The sequence below is a fragment of the Asterias amurensis genome, chromosome 9 (genome assembly GCF_032118995.1).
Source record: "Asterias amurensis chromosome 9, ASM3211899v1".
Lineage (NCBI taxonomy): Eukaryota > Metazoa > Echinodermata > Asteroidea > Forcipulatida > Asteriidae > Asterias > Asterias amurensis.
This window is the reverse complement of record NC_092656.1, coordinates 3998041-4020453: the sequence shown is the minus strand read 5'-3', so window position 1 is coordinate 4020453 and position 22413 is coordinate 3998041. Positions and strand designations below refer to the sequence as shown.

Genomic DNA, 22413 nt, shown 5'->3' with positions numbered 1-22413 from the left:
TCTACATTCACTCAATGCATAATAAAGTCTCCCAGTGCTTCCTGGAGTATTCTACAGCTTTGGCGTTTCACTTCTAAATATAAACGACATCTCCTTTTAGCTTGGGTAGGTTATCACTTTCCTTTCTGTATGTTCTGAAAGCCCCTCTCGTTTTCATTAAAACGTTCTCTTTGGCCTCTTATCTGCCTGAGCTGATCGCATTTCATCAAGGCTTGTTCTGCTGAGACTTGCCGGAGAGCAAAGATGTACAGATAAGAGAAGGGAATACCCTATTCCCATTGATCCATTAACCCAGTTTATGTAAGCCTTTTCTCCACTCAAAAGCATGATTATTTTTATATTTTTTTAATTTGGCATGACTTTATCCCGTTGGGTTTTGGATGTTATATCCACTGGGAACTCGCGCTCACAACATGTCATTATATCATTAATGTCGGTTTTTGTTATTTATCTCAACTTGGATTAATTGTGCGCATATTTATCAAATTAGCTTGGTTTATGTTGAATTTGTTTAAGAAACAGCCAATTTTGTTGAATGTCTTCCTGAATTGTCTTTATTATGGCTGCCCCCAAGTTTTTCATGTATTGAGGACTGGTGCTTACTGGAGGCAGCAACTTGGTGATTGCTTGTATGCTCCTGGTCATTGTTAAGTGCCCTTGTAATATTCTAGTAGAAATTTTCATTTCCCTTGTAAATAAAAACTGCCATGCACTTAAAAGAACAAAGTGTCAGATTTATGTATTGTATTTGATTTTTTTTAAGTGTCTCACCTTAGACCGTTCCCTTTGTATTCATGTGAAACATAAATAAAACATCACTTCACTTTACTCTAACCATTGAGATGGATGGTATGTACTAAGTATCATCGACTTTTTAAAACAATGATCCCAAACTTTGATCAACAGGCCTGCATGTCAATCAATCAATATGTATTTTTCATGTTGACAATAACAATTAAGCATACAGTGGATGAAAACAAATAACAATGAGTATGATAATAAAGGATGGATGCCAGATAAAATGAACAGTTATACAATGTGTAGAAATTTAAAGACACTGGATACTATTGATAATTGTCAAAGACCAGTCCTCTCTAGGTGTATCTCAACATATGCATAAAATAACAAACCTGTGAAAACTTGAGCTTAATCGGTCGTCGAAGCTGCGAGATATTAATTAAAGCAAAAAACACCCTTGTCGCACCATGGTCACACAAAGTTGTGTGCTTTCAGATGCTTGATTTCGAGACCTCACATTCTAAATCATGAGGTCTCGAAATCAAACTCATGGAAAATGACTTATTTCTTGAAAACTACGTCACTTCAGAGGGAGCCGTTTCTCGCAATGTTTTATACTATCAACCTCTCCCCATTACTTGTAATCAAGAAAGGTTTTTTGCTAATAATTATTTTGAGTAATTACCAATAGTGTCCACTCTCTTTAAAGATAATAACTACAGAAATTAATGTGCTAGTCAACATGCAGGGGAATTTTTTTTAAGCATGTGATTGACACTACAGGAGATTATTGAAATGCTGGAACACTTGGCCAATCACTTGTCATGATTGATCTATACTGGGTAATGCATTGAATGTTCAAATTAAATCTCTGCCCGTTTATCCAGGCAGCTTCAAAGTGGGAAAGCTCAGCTCACCCCAACATCTGTTGCGATTTTGACCCTCATATTTAGATTCATTTGGGAGCCCAACAATGGACTGCCATAAGATAAAGCAAGTAAAATCAAGCGGGGCACTGTGCAACAAAGTTAATTATTCCCAACTTGATTCTATTAAGCTATTAAATTCCATTCATGTGTCAAAGCATCATGAGGACAAAACAGGCAAATGTTAACAACAAGTGGCATGTAGTCAGCGCACCTGTCCAACCACATCCAGATATGTTATCGATATCGCAATCAAATTAGCGTTTACTCAGAGGTGTGAAGGGCTACTACTATGCAGTTGTTAAATTCTATTTGCTTTGTGTTTACCCCCCAATATCCGCAGCCGCACTTTGTACCTCAATCCTGGAAATAATGGCATGATTTGCTCCGAGTTGTTAAATGGTACTTGATTTTGAAGTGATGTATAAATGCGAGTTTAGAACACTGCAGAAATTCAAGAACTGAAAAACCACTACAAGAATCGGTTCCTTTAGGAATATGAATTCAATTCAATTCAATTTATTTCAATTCTTCATTCCTCATGCCCAGCATGAATATCACATGAAGGGTTGGCTTTATGTTACTTGTCCCACAGTTTTCTTTCTTTACAGTGAAATTTTTCTAAGTAGGTGAAGACTTGTTTTAGTTTTATAATGTAACCTCATGTTTTGGTACTTTTGGATATTTACAATATAAAATACTTTTTGTGAAATTTGAGATGTGAGCACCTCTCAAGTTTACATGAGAGTTCTGCTGAGAGAACTAGGGTAGAGTTCTTCTTGCTACTGTTAAAAATAAACCAGTAGGCCTATATTCTACTGTAGGTTATCAAAGTTAATTACACATGTCACTAATAATGTTAATTTGTCCCATTGAAACTTATACACAGTAGGCTCTTTCCAAGCTTACCTTAGTAAAACATTTGTTTCCTTGGGATGGGGCATGCAAGTCCAGTAGTTAAACCAAAACCTTGTGGGCTGGATATACTGACGGTTAAGAGCACCGGATTCAAGCTCTGGTGTTTGATCAGCAGAGTGTGGGTTCGAATCCTGTTTGTGACACTTACTACAAAAAATTGGGGAGGTAGTGCTTTCTGCTCTACCGGCCAGGCTTCGGACTGATGATACCCAAGCCACATCCGTACTGACTGTAAAAGGGGTAACCCTGTTTCAGCCCTAGGAGTAGGTGGCAACGGCCTCTGGAAAAAACAATTGTAGCCCACACCTTGAAGTGCCCTTCAGGCCCTGTGTGTCTGGCGACTTGCATACAATAAAATTAAAATAAGTAAATAAATAAAAAAGGAAGGATCAATGATTTTTTCATGGGTTACAGTGCACACACCCTTGCACTCTAAAAACACGCCCATGTTTGACTCAGATCCCGGGTCTTGCGCGTACTGACCATTTTATGGGTTAATCTGACCCAGATTTTACCTCGGATTCTGTTAGGTTGGTCCATTTCTGAGTCATTTGGACACAGATTCATGCTCATACTGACCTAGTCTGACCCCGAAACAGGTGAGGGCCCATTTTCATAAAGCCTGTAAGCACAAATACTTGCTAAGCACATAAAACAGGATAGCTTCAACACACTGGACACTATTGGTAATTGTCAAAGACTAGTCTTCTCACTTGGTGTATCTCAACATATGCATAAAATAACAAACCTGTGAAAATTTGAGCTCAATTGGTCGTCGAAGTTGGGAGGTAATAATGAAAGAAAAAAACACGATTGTCACACGAAGTTGTGTGCTTTCAGATGCTTGATTTTGTGACCTCAAAATCTAATTCTGAGGTCTTAAAATCAAATTTGTGGAAAATTACTACGTTACCAGAGGGAGCCGTTTCTCACAATGTTTTAAACTATCAACAGCTCTCCATTACTTGTTACCAAGTAAGATTTTATGCTAATAATTATTTTGAGTAATTACCAATAGTGTCCACTGCCTTAATAACAGAAACTGGTTACCAGCCAAAATTACATCAAGTTTACATTGTTGTGAATGGTGCCCCACTCAAGTTAACTGAGCAAATAAATTTGTTAAGCAGTATTTTCTGCTTAGCAGCTTTATAAAATTGGGCCCTGGGAACATGGGACTGGGATCCGGGTCAATTCTGACTCTGGAGTGTGGCACCTGGCCCTACCACAGTTTTAAGCGAGGGGAAACCCAGGGGTAGGGCTGGAATAACAGGTTGAGGGGTAGGGCTGTCACGGAAAGTTTGAGACTGCTTTTTCAGACAATGCTGCTTGATTAATCAGTTTGTATAATGTGTCCAAAGCTTAAGTTTCCACATTATCGTTTGCATTGTCATAAATCTCTCACCTGGAATTACAGGGGTGTTAAAAACAATCCGCAAATAACAAAGTTATTGACGATGATAAGAAATTAAAAAATCCTAGGGCACTTATCTGACTATGTCAACATAACTCAAGTATCACATGAACACCTGCATCTCTGATTTGTATAGGGTCTGGTTACCAGACTCGGTGAGATAATAATGTAGGTGAATAATACATTGAGTAAATTAAATGTTATCGCAAACCAAGTGGTGGTATGATGGGTTTGGGATATTGCCAAACATCTTGATTAAAACATGAGTATTGGCGGGAAACACTGTACGCCCTTCATAAAATTTATGCGTTCAGTCAAATGAGTCTTATTTTAAAGTGCATTACAATATCGTTTCCCCTCCCCACCTTCATCATTTGGAGCCCTTCTTGAAATAAAGAAACCCTTAAATCATCAGTGGCGTGTCACGGCCAATCAGTCATGCACGCTTTTATGCACACTGGACACAAGCTCTTGTGTTTGTGATTCAACTCTGAGGGTGAGCAGAATCATGAAATTAGTCCCTGAATTGGACTTATGTTCCAAAATCTACTGAGCTAGAATATGGAAACACTGTGAAATCATTGAAATCACCCTTTCCTCAGTTATAATAGTGCACTGGGTAATATTTCAAACCAGAGGTCCAGGAAGCAGATCATACTAGAGATCATATTAATCTCTCATAATTATTTGCATTCCACCTGCATGGTTTAAAGGGAAGGTACACGTCGTTTAGGAATTGTCAAAGACCAGTCTTCTCACCTGGTGTATCCCATCATAAGCATAAAATAACAAGCCTTTGAAGATTTGGGCTCAATCGGTCATCGAAGTTGCTAGAAAATGATGAAAGAAAAATTACCCTTGTTTGACGAATGTGTGTGCTTTCAGATAGGAATAAAAGACTTCTAGCTAGAAGTCTTTTATTATTTTAGTGAGAAATTACCTCTTTCTCAAAAACTACCTTACTTCAGAGGGAGTTGTTTCCCACAATGTTTTATACTATCAACAGCTCTCCAATGCACATCACCAATTCAGTTTTTAAGTTAATATTTGTTTTGAGTAACTACCAAACGTGTACATTCCCTTTAATCGTGAGACGAAAATCAAACAGATTGTTTAATCACCAAATCTCTGGTATTACTGTGATAGGAAGGTAATAATAACACCTATATCTCAGTACTGTTGACCAACTTACAGATTCTATTGGCACAGCCTAAGCCTGGCCATAATCCATCACACCTTCCATTCATTAGATTTGAATGAAGTGTGAATGTCCACAAACTCGGCTTCAAGATGCATTATCTGTACTCAGTTTGGTTAATAATGAAAAATTAAATTCAAGCTTAAAGGCACTGGACACTATTGGTAATTACTCAAAATAAAATTGAGCATAACACCTTACTTGGTAACGAGTAATGGAGAGCTGTTGATATAGTATACAAATCATTGTGAGAAATGGCTCCCTCTGAAGTAATGTAGTTTTTGAGAAAGAAGTAATTTCTCGCTAAAATGTTTGAATTTAATAAGAGTCCTGAAGTAACAAAGAAAGAAGCAATTTCTCACTCAAATAATAAAAGACTTCAAGCCCGGGAAGCCTGATTGAATGCCTTCTTTAGAGGTGTCCATTGCCTTTAAAAAACATGGAAGGTTACTTTATCTTTCATCAGTTATTGGTCAAACTGCAGGCTTTTCATTCTATTGATTTCTTTGTGTGTTGTCTGCTCTTATTGTATTGATTGTAAATACTGGTCAAATTTATATTCAGTCTGGGCTAGTAGTTTTATTGGCAGTTGAGAAGTTTAGTTGAAATTGAATAGGCCTTAAGGCTGGTTTTGCTTCATGTAAATGCACAAAATGCGGTGAACCTAAATGAACTGTAATGAGTGTAAAGTGGATCTTCTTTATGTTGTTTTCTCCCACAGTTGACTTAGAAAACATAAGGATTTCATACAGTACCGTTTTTTCTCGATTTTTGATTGGAAGCTTCATTTTGTTTGACAAATTTGTTGAAAATTTGGTCAAAGTTTAGGTTTTTGTAGGAGCCAGTCACATATTACAATAGTTCTAGGTATTTTTTGTTTTATATTCATAATCAAAATAGAAAAGAATATGTTTATTTTAGTCAATGATTAAAACAGTCACATAAAAATTTCATGATAGACTCACAAAACTACAAACTATTATATTCAGTTATTTTTAGCAAACAATATTTACTTACAATCAGTGAAAACCAACAATTTGTGTCTATAAAAAGAGGGAGCTCATCAAATTTTTCCCTTCCATTATCTCAGCACATGTGATTATGATATCGCTTTTTAATTATCATAATCCTAAGCTCGTATATACATTTGGTATTATTTCCTCTCAGAATTATTTAGACGATTATGCTGCAACTTAACGTATTTAAACAGCGGCACTTTTTAACTTGAAAGAGGCTTAATCATAGGAGATTTGGGAGCTGCCAGTGAGAATAATGCTTCTAGAATCTGTCCAGGGTCCAATATGACGTGTCAGTTAGTTTGATGTGGGGCTGCCAGGTCAGAGCCCAATTTCATAGAGCTGCTTAAGCACAAAATTTTGCTTAAGCAAAAAAATCCTTGCTTAGTAAAATCAGATTACCGGCCAAGACTCCATTCAACAGTTATGCTAAGTAAACAACAGCTAAATACCAGTCACAAGCAATGTATATGGCATGAAATTTGGGCCAGTAACATGTGTAAAATAAGCGAGCTATTTTTGTGCTTACAGCAAATTATTTGCTTAAACAGCTCTATGAAATTGGCCCCTGGAATTTTATGGAGGCAAAAGAGGCCATGACCTAAGTTGCCCTGGTCTTGGCCTTGGTGCCCCTTCAAAAGTTTCCCATAGACTTAAAGATTGTCCAATTGAAATTCCCTTTGCAACGTGAAAATGGCCTTGCCCTCGGAAAGGTGAAATTCCAGGCTCTGGCTGCATTGGGATCATTCAAATGTAGATATAATGTCATTGCTATCTCCATTGGAATAATCACTTTTTAAGGTTGAAATGACCGACTAGCCTTTTTTTTCCAAGCAGAGGTAGCTTTTTAATTTTTTTTTAGGGTAATTATCTCTATGAGTTCCTGATAATTTAATATAGGGCTAGTAATGCAAGTGTGAGAAGGTGAACCAAAATCTCAAAAATGTTATACTAAGATATTTTAATGCCCACTCTCTTTGTCTTGTTACCAGGGTCCAATTTCATAAAGCTGTTAAAGGAACACGTTGCCTTGGATCGGACGAGTTGGTCAAAACAAAAGCGTTTGTAACCGTTTTTTATATACTGCATACGGTTGGAAAGATGTTTTAAAAGTAGAATACAATGATCCACACAAGTTTGCCTCGAAATTGCGTGGTTTTCCTTCTACTGTGCGAACTAACACGGTCGGCCATTTATGGGAGTCAAAATTTTGACCCCCATAAATGGCCGACGTGTTAGTCGACGAGGTAAAAAGAAAACCACGCAATTTTGAGGCATGTTTGTGTGGATCATTGTATTCTACTTTTAAAACATCTTTCTACCCATATGCATTTTATAAAAAACGGTTACAAACGCTTTTCAAAGACCAACTCGACCGATCCAAGGCAACGTGTTCCTTTAAGCAGAAATTATTGCTTAGCAAATTTCTTTGCTAAGCATAAAATGACTGGAGCCCTAGTTGCAACAATAACAACATCATGGAACTTAGGCTGGTAACCAGTTTCTGTTAAGCAAGATTTGTCTGTGCTTAGCAAGTTTTTTATGCTTACAGGCTTTATGAAATTGGGCCCTGTGTGCAATAACAACAAGTGAATAGTGACTCTAAATGTACCAACAAGGCTTCAGGGCCCAATTTCATAGCAGCAAATTTGCTGAAGCACGAAAAAAAAGCTTGCTTATTTTACACATGTTACTGGCAAAAATGTCATGCCATATACATTGCTTGTGACTAATATTTAGCTGTTGTTTACTAAGCATAACAATTGAGTGGAGTCTTAGCCGGTAATCTGATTTTACAAAGCAAAGATTTTTTTGCTTAAGCAAAATTTTTTGCTTAAGCAGCTCTATGAAATTGGGCCCTGACCATTATGCTCTTCAATAGCCTCAGTTCAGTAGCATTTATTTGAACGTTAGAAAAACAGGATGGCTGCCGAGTACATCATGATATTTTCAAAGTTTGATACAGGCAGCAATGTTTCGAAATCACCTATCTTTGAAACATTAATGGCTGAAAAGAGCAGTGCATGTCATTTTTCAAAAACAGACCATATACTATCCCAACGACACCATGTGTCTTTAGTGAACTATGTTTGCTTAGTTTGATGAATGGTAAACAAACTATAGAGAAGTGGAATGAACACATAGGGCTTAAAGGCAGTGGACACTATTGGTAACTGTCAAAGACTAGTCTTCACAGTTGGTGTATCTCAACATATGCATCAAAATAACAAACCTGTGAAAATTTGAGCTCAATCGGTCATCGCACTTGCGAGATAATAACGAAAGGAAAAACACCATTGTCACACGAAGTTGTGTGCGTTTAGATAGTTGATTTCGCGACCTCAAGTTCTAAACTTGAGGTCTCGAAATCAAATTCGTGGAAAATTACTTCTTTCTCGCAAACTATGGCACTTCAGAGGGAGCCGTCTCTCACAATGTTTTATACTATTAACCTCTCCCCATTACTCGTTATCAAGTGAGGTTTTATGCTAATAATTATTTTGAGTAATTACCAATAGTGTCCACTGCCTTTAATCCATCTCACCATTGGGTGTTCCCTTTAACAATCTGATGATGGCTCAGCTTTATAGTGTAGGGCGTGTGTGTGTGTGGTTTTGTGTGACTAAATGAATACACAACAAAAGTCTTCATGTTGTCAACACCTTATTCAATCTTTAATCCTCAGACATTTCCTCATGACCCAGATCCTCTCTTGAAGTTCGTAGCACTTTCCATATTCCCCCCACCTTTTCCCTCCAGTCTTACATTTCAACTTCCTGGGCAATAATCATCTTCTCGCCCTGTTGGTTCTCACTCAATTTTACGCATGAAAACAAATCTGTCCGTATCTGTGATGAATTGATGCGGTTGCCATGGACGACTCACTAGGGCCTTAAACGAAAAACATAGAAGGAAAAAGTAAAAGCCTGATTTTTTCTTTTTAAGGTCAGCTGTTTTGAGAGATCAATAAAATAGTCGTCGTCTTCAGCCCTTGAGGGGCCGGCGAGGGGCTTGCTTTACAGGAAGAGATGCGGAAAAGTTAATTTTCCATGAAAGCAAACCGGAACCAAGTTTTTGTCTTGTACTATTAATTGATCCATAATAAAATAATGTTGGCCATGGTCCATAGTTAAATTTGATCAAAGATTGATGATCAATAACCTTTGCCATGCATAAATGCTGGCTTAGTTAAGATTTTTCATGCATGATCTTTCTCACATTGAAATTAACTGCAATGAAATAGATCCAAATCGACAAATCTAGTTCAAGTAGACCTTAAATAAAAAAATTAAAAGAAATAGCGCCCCCCCCCCCCATCCTAAACATCCCCACCCCTTCATACACTTGGTCGACACAAGACCTACTTTATCAAAAGACCCGGATCCCTTTTGTCAAAGTCCTTGATTTCAACGGGTGGAGGCATGAAACGGTTTTTATGAAAGGTTTTATAGGGGTTTGTCAGACACCTCCACTCATACCCACATAAAAATTATCTTATTTTCCTACTAAAAGGTTTGAGTTCATAAGACTCACTGTTTCCAGTTCAAAACAAAACTCTTGGGTAATGCATTTAGTTGCACTTTGGTGAGCAAAACAGAACTCTTGATCCGTCATTACATTCTTATTACCCTGTTCAAGCTTTCTCAAAGGACCTTTGGTTTTCACTGCATCAACAAATGCCCCATGGTCCAATGGTAAAATGTACTCTTTTTATAGTTCAGCGGGCACTTGTGTTTCATTTTTGATGGCAGCCATCACATAATATATTTTTTTTGTCTTTGCAGATCTACTTGATGTAATGTTACTAAAAGGGTCAGTTTCACTCATCCAGCACAAATAGTTCACTCGAAGGAGAGAGAATTTGACTCCCATCTTGTTGCTATGGATACCATCATCGGGCAGGTGTTTTGGTTGCTATGTCGGGATATAGGTAAGTTTAATGTCCTTGAGTAATGATAATAGTAGGCTTTTATATGGCACAAAACCCAAGTGTCAGATCGGCCATTCAATTCCATCCTGTTTCTTTCTGTATCATCGGGCATTCCTGTATGAACCATTTCATTCTCCTCAGGTAGGCAGCTCTGGTAAACTAAATTCACATTTAGCAACTCATGGGTGACTTGATGTAGACTGAAGTGTCTATCTCAAGGACACACAAGTGTCTTGACCAGGATTCGAACCCACGTTCTAATAACTCATCCGCCGGAACTTGAGTCTGGTATGTGAGACCGCCCGGCACAAACGTGCTGTATTCTACGAACGGTACACTTTGCTGAATGTTATAAATGGCAGCAGACTACACAGGGCAAGGATATGTCACCCTTTTGTCTCAATCCAAGCACAAGTTCCAAACACTACATAAATCATGTTGCATTCCACAAATAAACAGACATAAACTCCATCCAAAGTGACAATGTACCTCTGAACTCCCATTGTAGTTTTGCCTCCAGACAATTTAAACTAATGGTTCCAGTAATTGAACAAAAACATTGAACATTTGAATTTAAATGATAAATGTGACACATAAACCAATTTACAAAGCTGCTGTAGTGGGTGAAAAAGTATCTCTTGACCTCAACAAGTTTTGTTTCTATTAACTTTTTAGATTGCTCTTTTTCCATCTGGAGTTTGGCACCGCCACTTATAATATCTGCCACAAAAGTTTCAATTTCATTTTAGACAATTTGATTAACGTTGGTGAATCACCAATTGTGATTTTTACATTTCTTGGGATTTTCCTCGAAAGGTGCTGCGTCAAACCTTAGAGCAAGGAAGGTCAAACTTGCCATGTCCTCAATTCAGTCAAGAGACCACACCTGCAAAAGAAACCTGACAAGTTGGGAACATTTCTCACATCTGCATGCCTTAAAGGGAAGGTACATAAGTAGGATTTGAAACTTTGCATGGTGGAGATAAGATATAGAAGAGTTTGCGGTAACACCATGTAATAACAATCTCTAAATGAGTTGGGGTTCTTTTCAGAACCACCCCAACTCATTTAGAGATTGTTATTACATGGTGTTACCGCAAACTCTTCTATAGGGAAGGTACATGTTTGGTAATTACTCAAAACAAATGTTAACTTAAAAACTGACTTGGTAATGAGCTTTGGAGAGCTGTTGAAAGTATAACACATTGTGGGAAACGACTCCCAAGAAAGAGAAAGAGAAAGAGGTAATTTCTTACTAAAATATTAGAAGTCTTTTATTCCTATCTTTAAGCACACAAATTAGTCCAACAAGGTTTTTTTTTCTTTCATCATTTTCTCCCAACTTTGATGACCAAGTGAGCCCAAGATTTCACAGGCTTGTTGTTTTGTGCTTATGATGGGATACACCAAGTGAGAAGACTGGTCTTTGACAATTACCAAAAGTGTACGGTGCCTTTAATATGACAACCATCATCTTGCACATAGCAAGAAACTTTACTCAGGTCTGATGCTTCATACAAGGAATTGCCTCAATGCCCATGGTCACTGCCTTGGTGCCCCTTGAAATGATCAAGTGGAAATTTGTATTTACCTCATAGAAATGCCCTGAGGCCTAATCAATGGAAAATTACCTTGCCCTAAGAAAAGTCTCATAAATATTTTGCCCATCTTGTGTCTTCTCCACAGAATACAAGAAGTTGTGTACATTTACAAGCTCATTTAGAAAACCTGAAAATATCTGTCTCTTTCTAGTGATACCTTGCCTTCAAAAATGTCATTGAGTTTGATAAGTTAGTGCTCCAAATTTGTTCAAGATTGCTTCAAGATAATGTTCTTTTGAATGTGGTACTGTGCAGTGTGTGTCAGCCACATTGTCTGAGTTTGAGAAAAACAGCCTTGGTTTGTTAAAAACTGAAAACCATGGTTGTTAGAATTATTTGTCAGGGTATGGAAAACAGAATAGAATCATGAGTAGTGTTGGTGTTTTGGGTTTTTTTTTTTTTTTTTTTCACCACAGATGTGTTTACCATGAAATGTGGTTTTCATCAGTAACAGTTATTATTTAATGTTGAGATGTTAAACTACCTTGTCACCTCGCTGTGGGGCCATTGCATTTTTATTGCCTACAACATTTTAGTATTTATACCTGCCATCGCCCCCCTCTAAAAGGTGTTACCACAATCTGACAAATTACTGGAGTGTCTGGTTTCTCATGACCTCACCTCTGGTCACATGATAAGAGAAAATAAACCTTCTGGCGCAGGTGCTGTGGGGGGCGCTGCCTCAACTACACTTCCACAACAAACAGTTATAAAGTTTACGACTTGTACTTGAAGACTTGGGCAACCATTTATACAACATAGCGAGGGGTGTGTGATAAAAGGGTTAAACTTGGGATCCTGGGTTACTTTGTTTTCGTTCTGGAGGTATTCGCTCGTAAATTTTCCCGTCCACCAGCCAGAACCCGAAATATAATTATTTCACATGGCAATTGATGGATTTATGGAGCTGGCGTTTATGCTGCACTTTTTTTATACATGGTGTTTAGACAAACGACACATGGTTTTCCTGAGGTTCCACAAGAATGAAAGACCAGCAGTAAATCTCCCAAATCCAGCAGTGAGCTGGCTTAAACCTGGTGTTTTCATGTTCGTGCTTTTCTGCACCTGCACAAGCGTCTAGCTTAGCTGTTCACTGAGAAGTGCAGGAATTAGTCATGTCATGTGCACTTTCATGGAATAACAATGTGGACTGGGGGGCACTCCCTATATCCAGGATGGAAACATGTGCTGGAAAACTGAGGGGAAAAAAGTGAAGGAAACATTCAATGAGGGAGGGGGGACTGAGAAAATTAGTAGGATCATGGAAATTTACTGAGGCATGGATTAAATAATACTTCAGCACTGGGGGAGCTTTTAGTGAGCATTTCTTTCTGAGTATGGGGTCATGGAACTTTTATCGTGCGGCTGCAAAAAGATTTTTAAATGAGAGCATTAGAGGAGGCAGGAAACGTTCTTGAGCACAAGGGTGGAAATGAAAATAGTAGGACCTTGAAGATCTTGAAGAGTGAACAGCACTTTTTTAAAAACCTTGCCGTATTTTGTTTGGCGTTGCAACTTAGATTTCCTCATTTATATTCTGTTTTTTTTTTAAATAAGTTTCTGTTGGCAATGGCTTCCTCCCCTATGGGGGAAGTCATTGCATGTTGTCTGTGCTTTGATACGAGGGGATGATGGTAATGAAGAAATATAGAGGAGGAAGAGGAAAGTTTGCCTTGAACCAAAATCCATGTTGTCCGAGTACTCACAGCCATTCTAGTGTATATTTAGACAGACAGGTTTGCACAGTTTGGCAGGAGCGGATATCTTCTATTGATCAACGGGGACTTTAATTGGAGTAAAAGAAAAGAAAGAGAGAAGGAGAAACACTGTATCTACGGAAAGCTGATACGCCATGCATGGCTTCATCCTGCCCCGTTTGTGATTGTGTTTGCGATGGCTCAGGGGGGAAGTGCTTCAATTTATTCTCTTTCTGAAAGGTCTCCGTTCAAGGAAAATGTCATCTGTATTGATTGCATCTTCATTTGGATAGTGGCATTGTTGTTACAGAATCAGCACTGAGCTTTGCAGGTGGCTGGAGATTTTTAGTTTTACCTATTTTTTGTTTTCTGCGGCTTGTTTGCTGTGGAGGACTGTAAGAATGTAAGGGAAGTCTCATCTTAAGTCAGTCCTAACTAAGGACAAGTCATAAGTTTGAAATAACTCTGAAAGATTCCTAGGACTAGTCTGTACATTAATCCAGAGGTGGCAAGTTCAAATCCCGCTCTAGTAAATTTTGTCTTTGTCCAACCCAAAATATATTTACTTTTTCAAGTTACCTTTCTGCCTTTTTTGCAACAAATCATCATTTTCAGTAGCTTGAATTACGGCCATTGGACACTTTCGGTAAACAGTATTGTCCAAGGCCCACACTTCGTGTATCGCAACTTCTATATAAAATAACAAAGCTGTGAAAATGTAGGCTCAATCGGTCATTGGAGTCGGGAGAAAATAACGGGAAAACCCACCTTTGTTTCTGCACGTTTCGCCATGTCATGACATGTGTTTTAAAATAAATCCGTAATTCTCGATATCGAGAATTGATATTGTTTTAATGTTTTCTCAAAAAGTAAAGCATTCCATGGAACAATATTTCAAGAGAAGTCTTTCACCATTGCCTTCTGTAAACCCTGTAAGTTATTTGTAAATCTGTGAACTTTTAACTTTTTTTTCTGTACCGAAAGTGTCCAATGGCTTTAAGAGGAAAATACTCCAAACAAACCTATTTCATGTTTACTTGGTCGTACCCCTTTAACATCAGTGTGGCATTGAGTGTGCATGACTTTGATCAGTTTAATTGAGTAGTTGAATCATATAAACCTTCCCTCAAAGAAAAAAAACCCAGTCATTATCCATGCCGCAATCTTAATGTAGATGACGGAGATCTTACAACAGACTCTAGTTAGGGTATCACATTAACACCAGAGAGACAGCACGTACGTGCCCACATTGCATGAGTAAGTGGCACCATTCCCTGTAAGACAAGCTTCCCCCTATCTAACTCCTTCAATCATCAAGCAGGCGTGCAGGAAACGGCCGACTTGGATGAATAAGTGACACTTCACTACTGGAATGAAACAGGACTTTTTTTCTTCTTTTCGTTCCCCTCTCCACTCTCGTCTTCTTGATTTGTTTTGTTTTTAAGGGAGCTGTTTTTGAGAAGGCGGGGACTGTCACTTTGTCTTGGTCTAGATCTGGATGAGGTGATTGGCATGAGTGATGTCTGAATAACAAGGGACTCTGACATTGTGTGATCAACAGGAATTCAATTTTCACTATCTATAGTTTTCCCAATAGTGCCTACCACACACACACTTGAATTGTATTTATATGCTTGCATAGTTTCACAGTTGCAATACATAATTGTTTTAACCTGCAGAGTTTCATGGAGCTGCTTAAACAAAATATGTTGCTTGAGAAATTTCCGCTAAACCCCAAAAAAAGAAGAAAACTAGCACCAAATAGTACAAGTTTTACTTGCTTGCATAGCTTCACATTTTTGTTGTCCAGAAATGTTGTTTCAACCTGCATAGGGAATTTCATGGAGCTAATTAAACAGAATATATTGCTTGATAAATTTCTGCTAAGCAAAACTGAGCAGGACACCAGTCACAATACAAGTGACATGGCATTTGGGCTAGTACTCAGTAGACCTTATATTATACTTAAGCAAATTTGCTTTGTGCTTAGTTCTTTTTTTGTGCATAGGCAGCTTCATGAAATTGAATCCAGGTGTACATCATTCCCATTGATCCATCAGAATCATTGAATAAATGAAAGCATTTTGAGTGAAACTGAAGACAAGACTTTTTGACAATGATGTCATCATACAGCACTTAGTAATGTTTGTGTCTGCGTAGTTTAACCTACCTTTTCCCAATCGAATGAAAATATAAGTAGGAATTCAGGGATGAACATAAAAGCCCAACTATTTTCTTTATTCAACTCCAAAAAGTTAACCAGCATCTATATCTTTATGAAATGATATTATCTGGAGGAAAGATTTGTTTAGTCTCTTCTTGTGTCTAACAAAAAATATTGGCTGAGAGAAAATATTGGAATGCAACGTTTCAACAAAACACTGTGTTTAGTCTGTTGATGGAAATCAGGCTTGGATATGACATTATTTTGACTGACTTGATTGTTAATGTAACCCTTTGACCTAAAGTCAAAACAGTACTTGTTCTTTAAGTGCATAGATAACAACATGAATGTGATTGTTTAGCTCTGAATGACAGAAAACTCAAGTAAGTTTGGGTATTGTTACGTTTAGCAAGAAAAAGCTGGGGAGGGTGGGCTACAGTACCAGCCAGATCTCAATGGGCCCCGTGCCAACTTTCAATGTTGGTTCTGATAGCTTCTGTGTTACAGTCAACATTGAGGGGGGGGGGACGATGGAGAAGGAAGAGAATGATTTTCAGTGGGAAGTGTACAGGGAATGGTTTTATGTAACGTGAGGAATAGTGCTGGGCGAATAGTGAAATTAACCGGATATTCGAATAGTTTTGGGCGGGATTGTAGGTCATTATGTATTGTGCATTATGTGTCCTTTGTTGTCTACCCCCAACCAACCATATCTCGATGCTTTTTAGTACGAATAATCAATAAGTATTGGAAGTATTCATCATAAACTAGGACAAGAAATTATACATACATCGGACTCTCCTTTTGAATTACAGTAGACTTATCCATTACAAAAAATAATGGTAATAGCTTGAGGTTTGCTACAAAAAAATGGGGGTTAAATTGGTTTTCAATATTTACTGTTTTAGCAGCTCTATGAAATTGACCCATGGTAACTTGCTTTCATAGGTGTGATAATGAAAGTAGTACATTTTCATTACCCCACTGGTTGAAGGGGGAGGTTTTTTCATTTCTACTAGTACAAAGTCAATGTGCAGCATTCTATTGACAACATTCAAATTGCCATTAGTGTCAGTTAAGTGCCCCATTCACTCAACCTTAATCTGGTGACTTAAGTTATTTATCAATCCTAGAATGGTAGCTGACAGTTCGGTCTTAATAAACATCGTTGTCACGATATGGATTATTATAAGGTATGCAAGTGTTGGTCTCTCTTAAAGGCACTGGACAACTTTGGTAATTGTCAAAGACCAGTATTCTCCCTAGGTGTATCTCAACATATGCATAAAATAACAAACCTGTGAAAATCTGGACTCAATTGGTCGTCAAAGTTGCGAAAGAATAATGGAAGAAAAAACACCCTCTTGTCGCACAAGTTGTGTGCTTTCAGATGCCTTGAATTTAAGACCTCAGCTAAGGTCTTAGCGAGAAAGCACTTCTTTCTCAAAAACTGTTACTTCAGAGGGGGTGGTTTCTCACATGTTTTATACTATCACAAGCTCTTCATTGCTCGCAAACCAAGTAAGTGTTTATGCTCACAATTATTTTGAGTAATTACCAATAGTGTCCAGTGCCTTTAACCATTCGAATATTCCTCCAGCTTTTTATTGGTTAATAATTTATTGCAAGTTGTCGACTGCAAGCATGATTAACTGTCAGGTCTAATCTGATTATACAATACATGTCATCAGGCCACAGTCAAGCAGTGATGACATATCTCGCGTTTCGCAGCCGTATAATTTCGTCAAAAGACAATGTCATGGTTGGACTACCTTGGGGTCAAATATTCAATTTGTACAAATCGCAGTTTTCAATTTTCTTCATTGATTGCTTCGGAATTGCAAAATAGCCTCACTGTCACCGATTTCCGCTGTCAATTTGTAGATTCCCTGCCCCCTGGTCATAACCGCCTTGTGAATAATTTATCACAGATATTTATATTTATGACACCTTATATGTGGAAGTATTCTTTGACTGCAATATGAATCATCAATCACCAAAGTCAACCTTTGTGGAGCTTTCTGAATTTCAAAATTGAAGAACTCACTGGGTTATTGTTATTGTAGGCTTTGCTTGGAAGTGTTAAAACAGCTTTTGATGTACAAATGTTGTGGCAAATGCTTCAGCACTGGAGATTTTTGAGCTAGTGAATAAAACAAGGGTTTCACATTGAGTAAATAATTCTTCATATGTAAATAAATCTTTTTTGAAGCAGTCAGTACGATTCAAAATTGAAGAACTCACCTGTTGTTGTAGGGTATGCTTGAAACAGCCATGGGGTGTTGTGGCAAATTCTTTAGCAGAGATTTTGAACTTATTTATAATAATTATGAGCTAGTGAATAAAACAAGGGCTTCACATCGAGTAAATATTTCTTCATTTATGTTTATAAACCTTAGTGAAGCAGTCTGTATGAGATTCAAAATTGAAGAACTTACTTTGGGTTATTATTATAGACCTTATGCAAATGACGTCATTTCAGTAGGGCGCCCTAACCTCGAGGTCAAAAGGAGGTTGTTCATTGGCCAATCCTGTGCGCCGCGCGTACAAATCTGTGCGTTTTGATTGTTTCGTCACTGTTTTTCCACTAAGATGGCCGCTGGATGACGTCAATGCATAAGGTCTATTGTAGGCTATACTTGAAAATGTTGAGGTTTAATGTTGTGGCAAATGCTTCAGCAGGAGAGATTTTGAATTTATTTCATATATTATGATCTAGTGAATAAAACAAGGGCTTCACATTGAGTGAATAATTCTTCATTTATATTTAAAAAAAAACTACCTTTAAATGTTGCGATGCAATACTTGAGGACTTGTTCAACAAAATGTTGAATGACTTCATAGTTTATTCATTGGTTTGACTGCAGAAAATGGACATGGTTGATGACAAAATCACAGTAATGTGCACATTTTATTGAGATGTCGAAGGTTCAAGGGTTCTTTTCTTTTTCAACATTTTGAAAAGAGAGCATTTTTCAATGTCATTCACATTTAATAGTAAAAACTAGTTGTGTTGATTCAAACACCAAAATAGATTTTTGCAAGAATTTGTAAAAAAAAAAAAAAAAAAGGTGTCATAATATACTGTTAATTGACAAACAATGTTGTTAAACAGTTCACTTACACTTTAATTTACACTTCAATACGATAAATTGGGGGTGAAATTCTATTTACAATCAAAACAATGAGCTCCTCTGGACAAATCTATACCTATTTATGAAATGCACAGCAAGGGGGACTTGGGTAGAAGAATCCTACCCCATGATGACACATGCTAGAATATTCCATACTAGTCTCTCACAGTCTACCTCACTGATCAGACCAATCATTCACTAGCCATTACCCCAGCAAATTGGCTTCATTAATACCCAGTGGGAAGCCACACCTAGCTCCACAGGTATACTCACCATGACACCTGTTGTGCCCCCCCCTTTTTTTTTTACCAGCCAAGAGGGGAATGAGTTGACCCCATTCTCAGGTGATTGTACTGCCTGGGGCTATAATAAGGGTCCCTGAGGGGCTGTCAATCAACCTAGAGAATGAGATTGTTGGGGGTAGAGATTAGAGAGCCAGGCAAATAGCTCTGCCACCTCTTCCATCTTCAAGGAGGCTTTTCTGTTAAATCTTCCCATCACCTCATGTTAATTTTTTTTTTTACTTAAACATTGATGTCGCTCAGATGTCAGTGGAATTTATAGCAATAGGAATTAGATGATATGATACAAGAATTTAGACTTCTATCTAACCCGTTTCCCTCAATACAATTTATCCCCCTTTAAAAGTTGCTCTCCATTTGCGTTGTCATGTCATTCTCCTCTACCCAATCTACTTTTTTTCAAGCTGTGAAATTCTTTCCTCCTAAAAGCACTCTCTCTCTAACCGAGTTGGTCAAACAAGAGTAACCTCCTTGAAGTTCACCTTTCCAACATTATATAATGCAAGTCAGATGATGTTCTGACACTAGTCATGTCATTCTGAACATATAAAAAATGCCTTGCCCATCTGATTGTTCTGTCTTTGCTTCTCATGTATTCCCCGGGCTTCTTTACAATTCCTCTTCTCACCTCTCAAGATTGACTTTCCCCTACATCTGCATAAAATGTACATGCATTATAAAATCCCTTCTATACTCTTCCTTGAGATCTCTAAAAGAAACTTGACTTGCAGATGGATATCCCTTGAGTGCACTGTATCTTTGCAGATGCTTTTAGTGTGACAGTCTTATTTTTCCATCTCGTTCCTTCCACTTTTCTAGCATTCCCTTTTCCCCCTCTCTACCCGCAGTCCACTTAAAATAAGCACTGGATCTGTACGTTCATCAATTATTCATTAGGTCCTCTGGATCCGTGTGAGGGACCACTGTTTTGATTGGCAGATGCATGGAAGCTTATATGAATTTATAAAACATATTGACTGATTTGACTTTCCTCGATTTAGAGGAGTGTTCTGTGGCCTAATATTAAATTCATTGATATCAATCCATTTAAAAAAACCAAGTATTAACATTTGGTGTTAACTTGTTGAGTTATGCGCCAGTCCCACATCAGCCCCATCTTCATAAAGACAAGGTGTAGCACTGGTAAAGCATTAAAGGAACACGTTGTCTTGGATCGGACGAGTTGGTCTTTGAAAAGCGTTTGAAACCGTTTGTTATGAAAAGCATATGGTTAGAAAGATGTTTTAAAAGTAGAATATAATAATCCACACAAGTATCACTCAAAATTGCACGGTTTTCATTTTACGTCGCGAACTAACACGGTCGGCCATTTATGGGAGTCAAATTTTTGACTCCCATAAATGGCCTACCGTGTTTGTCGACGAGGTAAAACAAAAACCACGCAATTTCGAGGCATATTTGTGTAGATCATTGTATTCTACTTTTACAACATCTTTCTAACCATATCGAATTTATAACAAACGGTTACAGAAAGCTTTTCAAAGACCAACTCGACCGATCCCAGGCAACGTGTTCCTTTAATTAGTGTACAGTACTGGGCCAAATTTCATGGCTCTGCTTACCGCTGAATTCTGCGCTTACGTTTACGATTCCCCGCTTACGTGCAAGCGCCGAATTTCTGCGCTAGCCTTGTAAGCGTAGAATGCTTAGTAAACGTTGAGTACGCACGCGCAGAAGCCACAATTCGCGTAACCCGTGAAATACGCATGTAGTAAGCACAGAATTCCCTGCTTCCGTAAGCTCCGATTCTGTGCTTACGGTAAGCAGAGCCATGAAATTTGGCCCGTGTTGTTTGACTCCATGCTTTGGTGATAGGCATTCTTGAATCTTGATACAGCGCACCTTTATTTCACGGAATTGCGTAGGAAGGTTGAGGCCTGTACCTTTGTGTGCGAATCGTCCATACTTTATTCAAATCTTAAGGTGGGTGAATAGAATTTAAAAACTCAACTCAATCCAAGCTCACATTTATTTATATACTTCATGAAAAATAAACAAAACAGTTAACCCCCTAAACAATTTTTTTTTTATTCGTTGTTTCAATACAGGTGTGATGTGATCATATTTACATGTTTTAGATAATACGCAAGCAGCAGCGTTCTTGACATTTTGAAGTTTTGTGAGTTTTGTTTCACACGGCTAGTACAGAAATTTGGTGCTTGCACAGTAAGCTGAGATTGGTGTTCGTACGTGCAAATTTCAGATGAGTATATGCTATAAGGTCCCAAATAAAAGATGTGCCTGTTTAAATGTTGATGTTCTACTCAAACATGTTGGCCATTCCCTCTGTACAATAACAGTAACACATGCTAAAAGAACCAGAAGAATTTGGAGAAAATCAAGATGGCTGGCCCACTTCGATAAAAGTCATTTCAAGAGTTTGTTGATCTGAGTTAAGTTTAGAAAAACAGTTAAGTCAGAAGTGTTGACGTGTTTTGATTGTTTGAATTAGGCCATGTTGCCCGTAGCAATGCTTTAGACCCCGTCTATTACTTTTGAGAAGTATTTCTTGGCAGGAACTAAACTAAATCTGATGCTTATCTTGCCAAAATGTGGCAATTTGCATGGCTTCCCCGGGCCATGCTTAGCCAAGTTGTGTTTTATCAGAAAATCATGACGCCAGAAGAGGGCATTAGCCAACTCAGAATGAAAGGTGTTTTTCTCCCCCTACATAAATGACTTTATAATCGGGCCTCCTGCATGATACATCAGCATGGTGCAGGCATCTTTCTTTTTTTCATAGTGGATTCAGTGTAAGCATGTAAGTAACCACGTCGAGGCCAGCTGGTAACAAATTCCCAACCCGATATTATTATCACATCTCGTGCTGAAAGAAATGGCAACATCGGGCTTTTTTCGAAACCTTGGCATGGGCTTGAGGCTCCGGTTTTGTCTCTGGCTTGGGCGTGACTCCAGTTTGGTATCCCGTTTAGGCTACGGTTTGGGCCCTGGCCTGGGCTCCGACTGTGGCTTGTGCTCCCGCGTGAGCTCCGGACCCTTAAAGGCAGTGGACACATCAGGACACTATTGGTAATTGTCAAAGACTAGCCTCCACAGTTGGTGTATCTCAACATATGCATAAAATAACAAACCTGTGAAAATTTGAGCTCATTCGGTCATCAAAGTTACGAGATAATAATGAAAGAAAAATAACCCTTGTCACACAAAAATGTGTGCGTTTAGATGGTTGATTTCAAGACCTAAAGTTCTAAATCTGAGGTCTCGAAATCAAATTCGTGGAAAATTACTTCTTTCTCGAAAACTATGGCACTTCAGAGGGAGCTGCTTCTCACAATGTTTTATACCATCAACCTCTCCCCATTACCCGTCACCAAGAAAGGTTTTATGCTAAA

General features: G+C 38.1%; 1 long non-coding RNA gene across 1 annotated transcript in view; it reads left to right on the top strand.

Moving 5' to 3' along the window:
* LOC139941411 (uncharacterized) overlaps positions 1-10130 on the top strand; it is a 50750-nt gene extending 40620 nt beyond the window's left edge. The window contains exon 3 of the long non-coding RNA XR_011786602.1: positions 9996-10130. This is a non-coding gene — a long non-coding RNA (uncharacterized lncRNA). The remainder of the gene's footprint in view (positions 1-9995) is intronic.
* The last annotated feature ends 12283 nt before the right edge of the window (positions 10131-22413 follow it).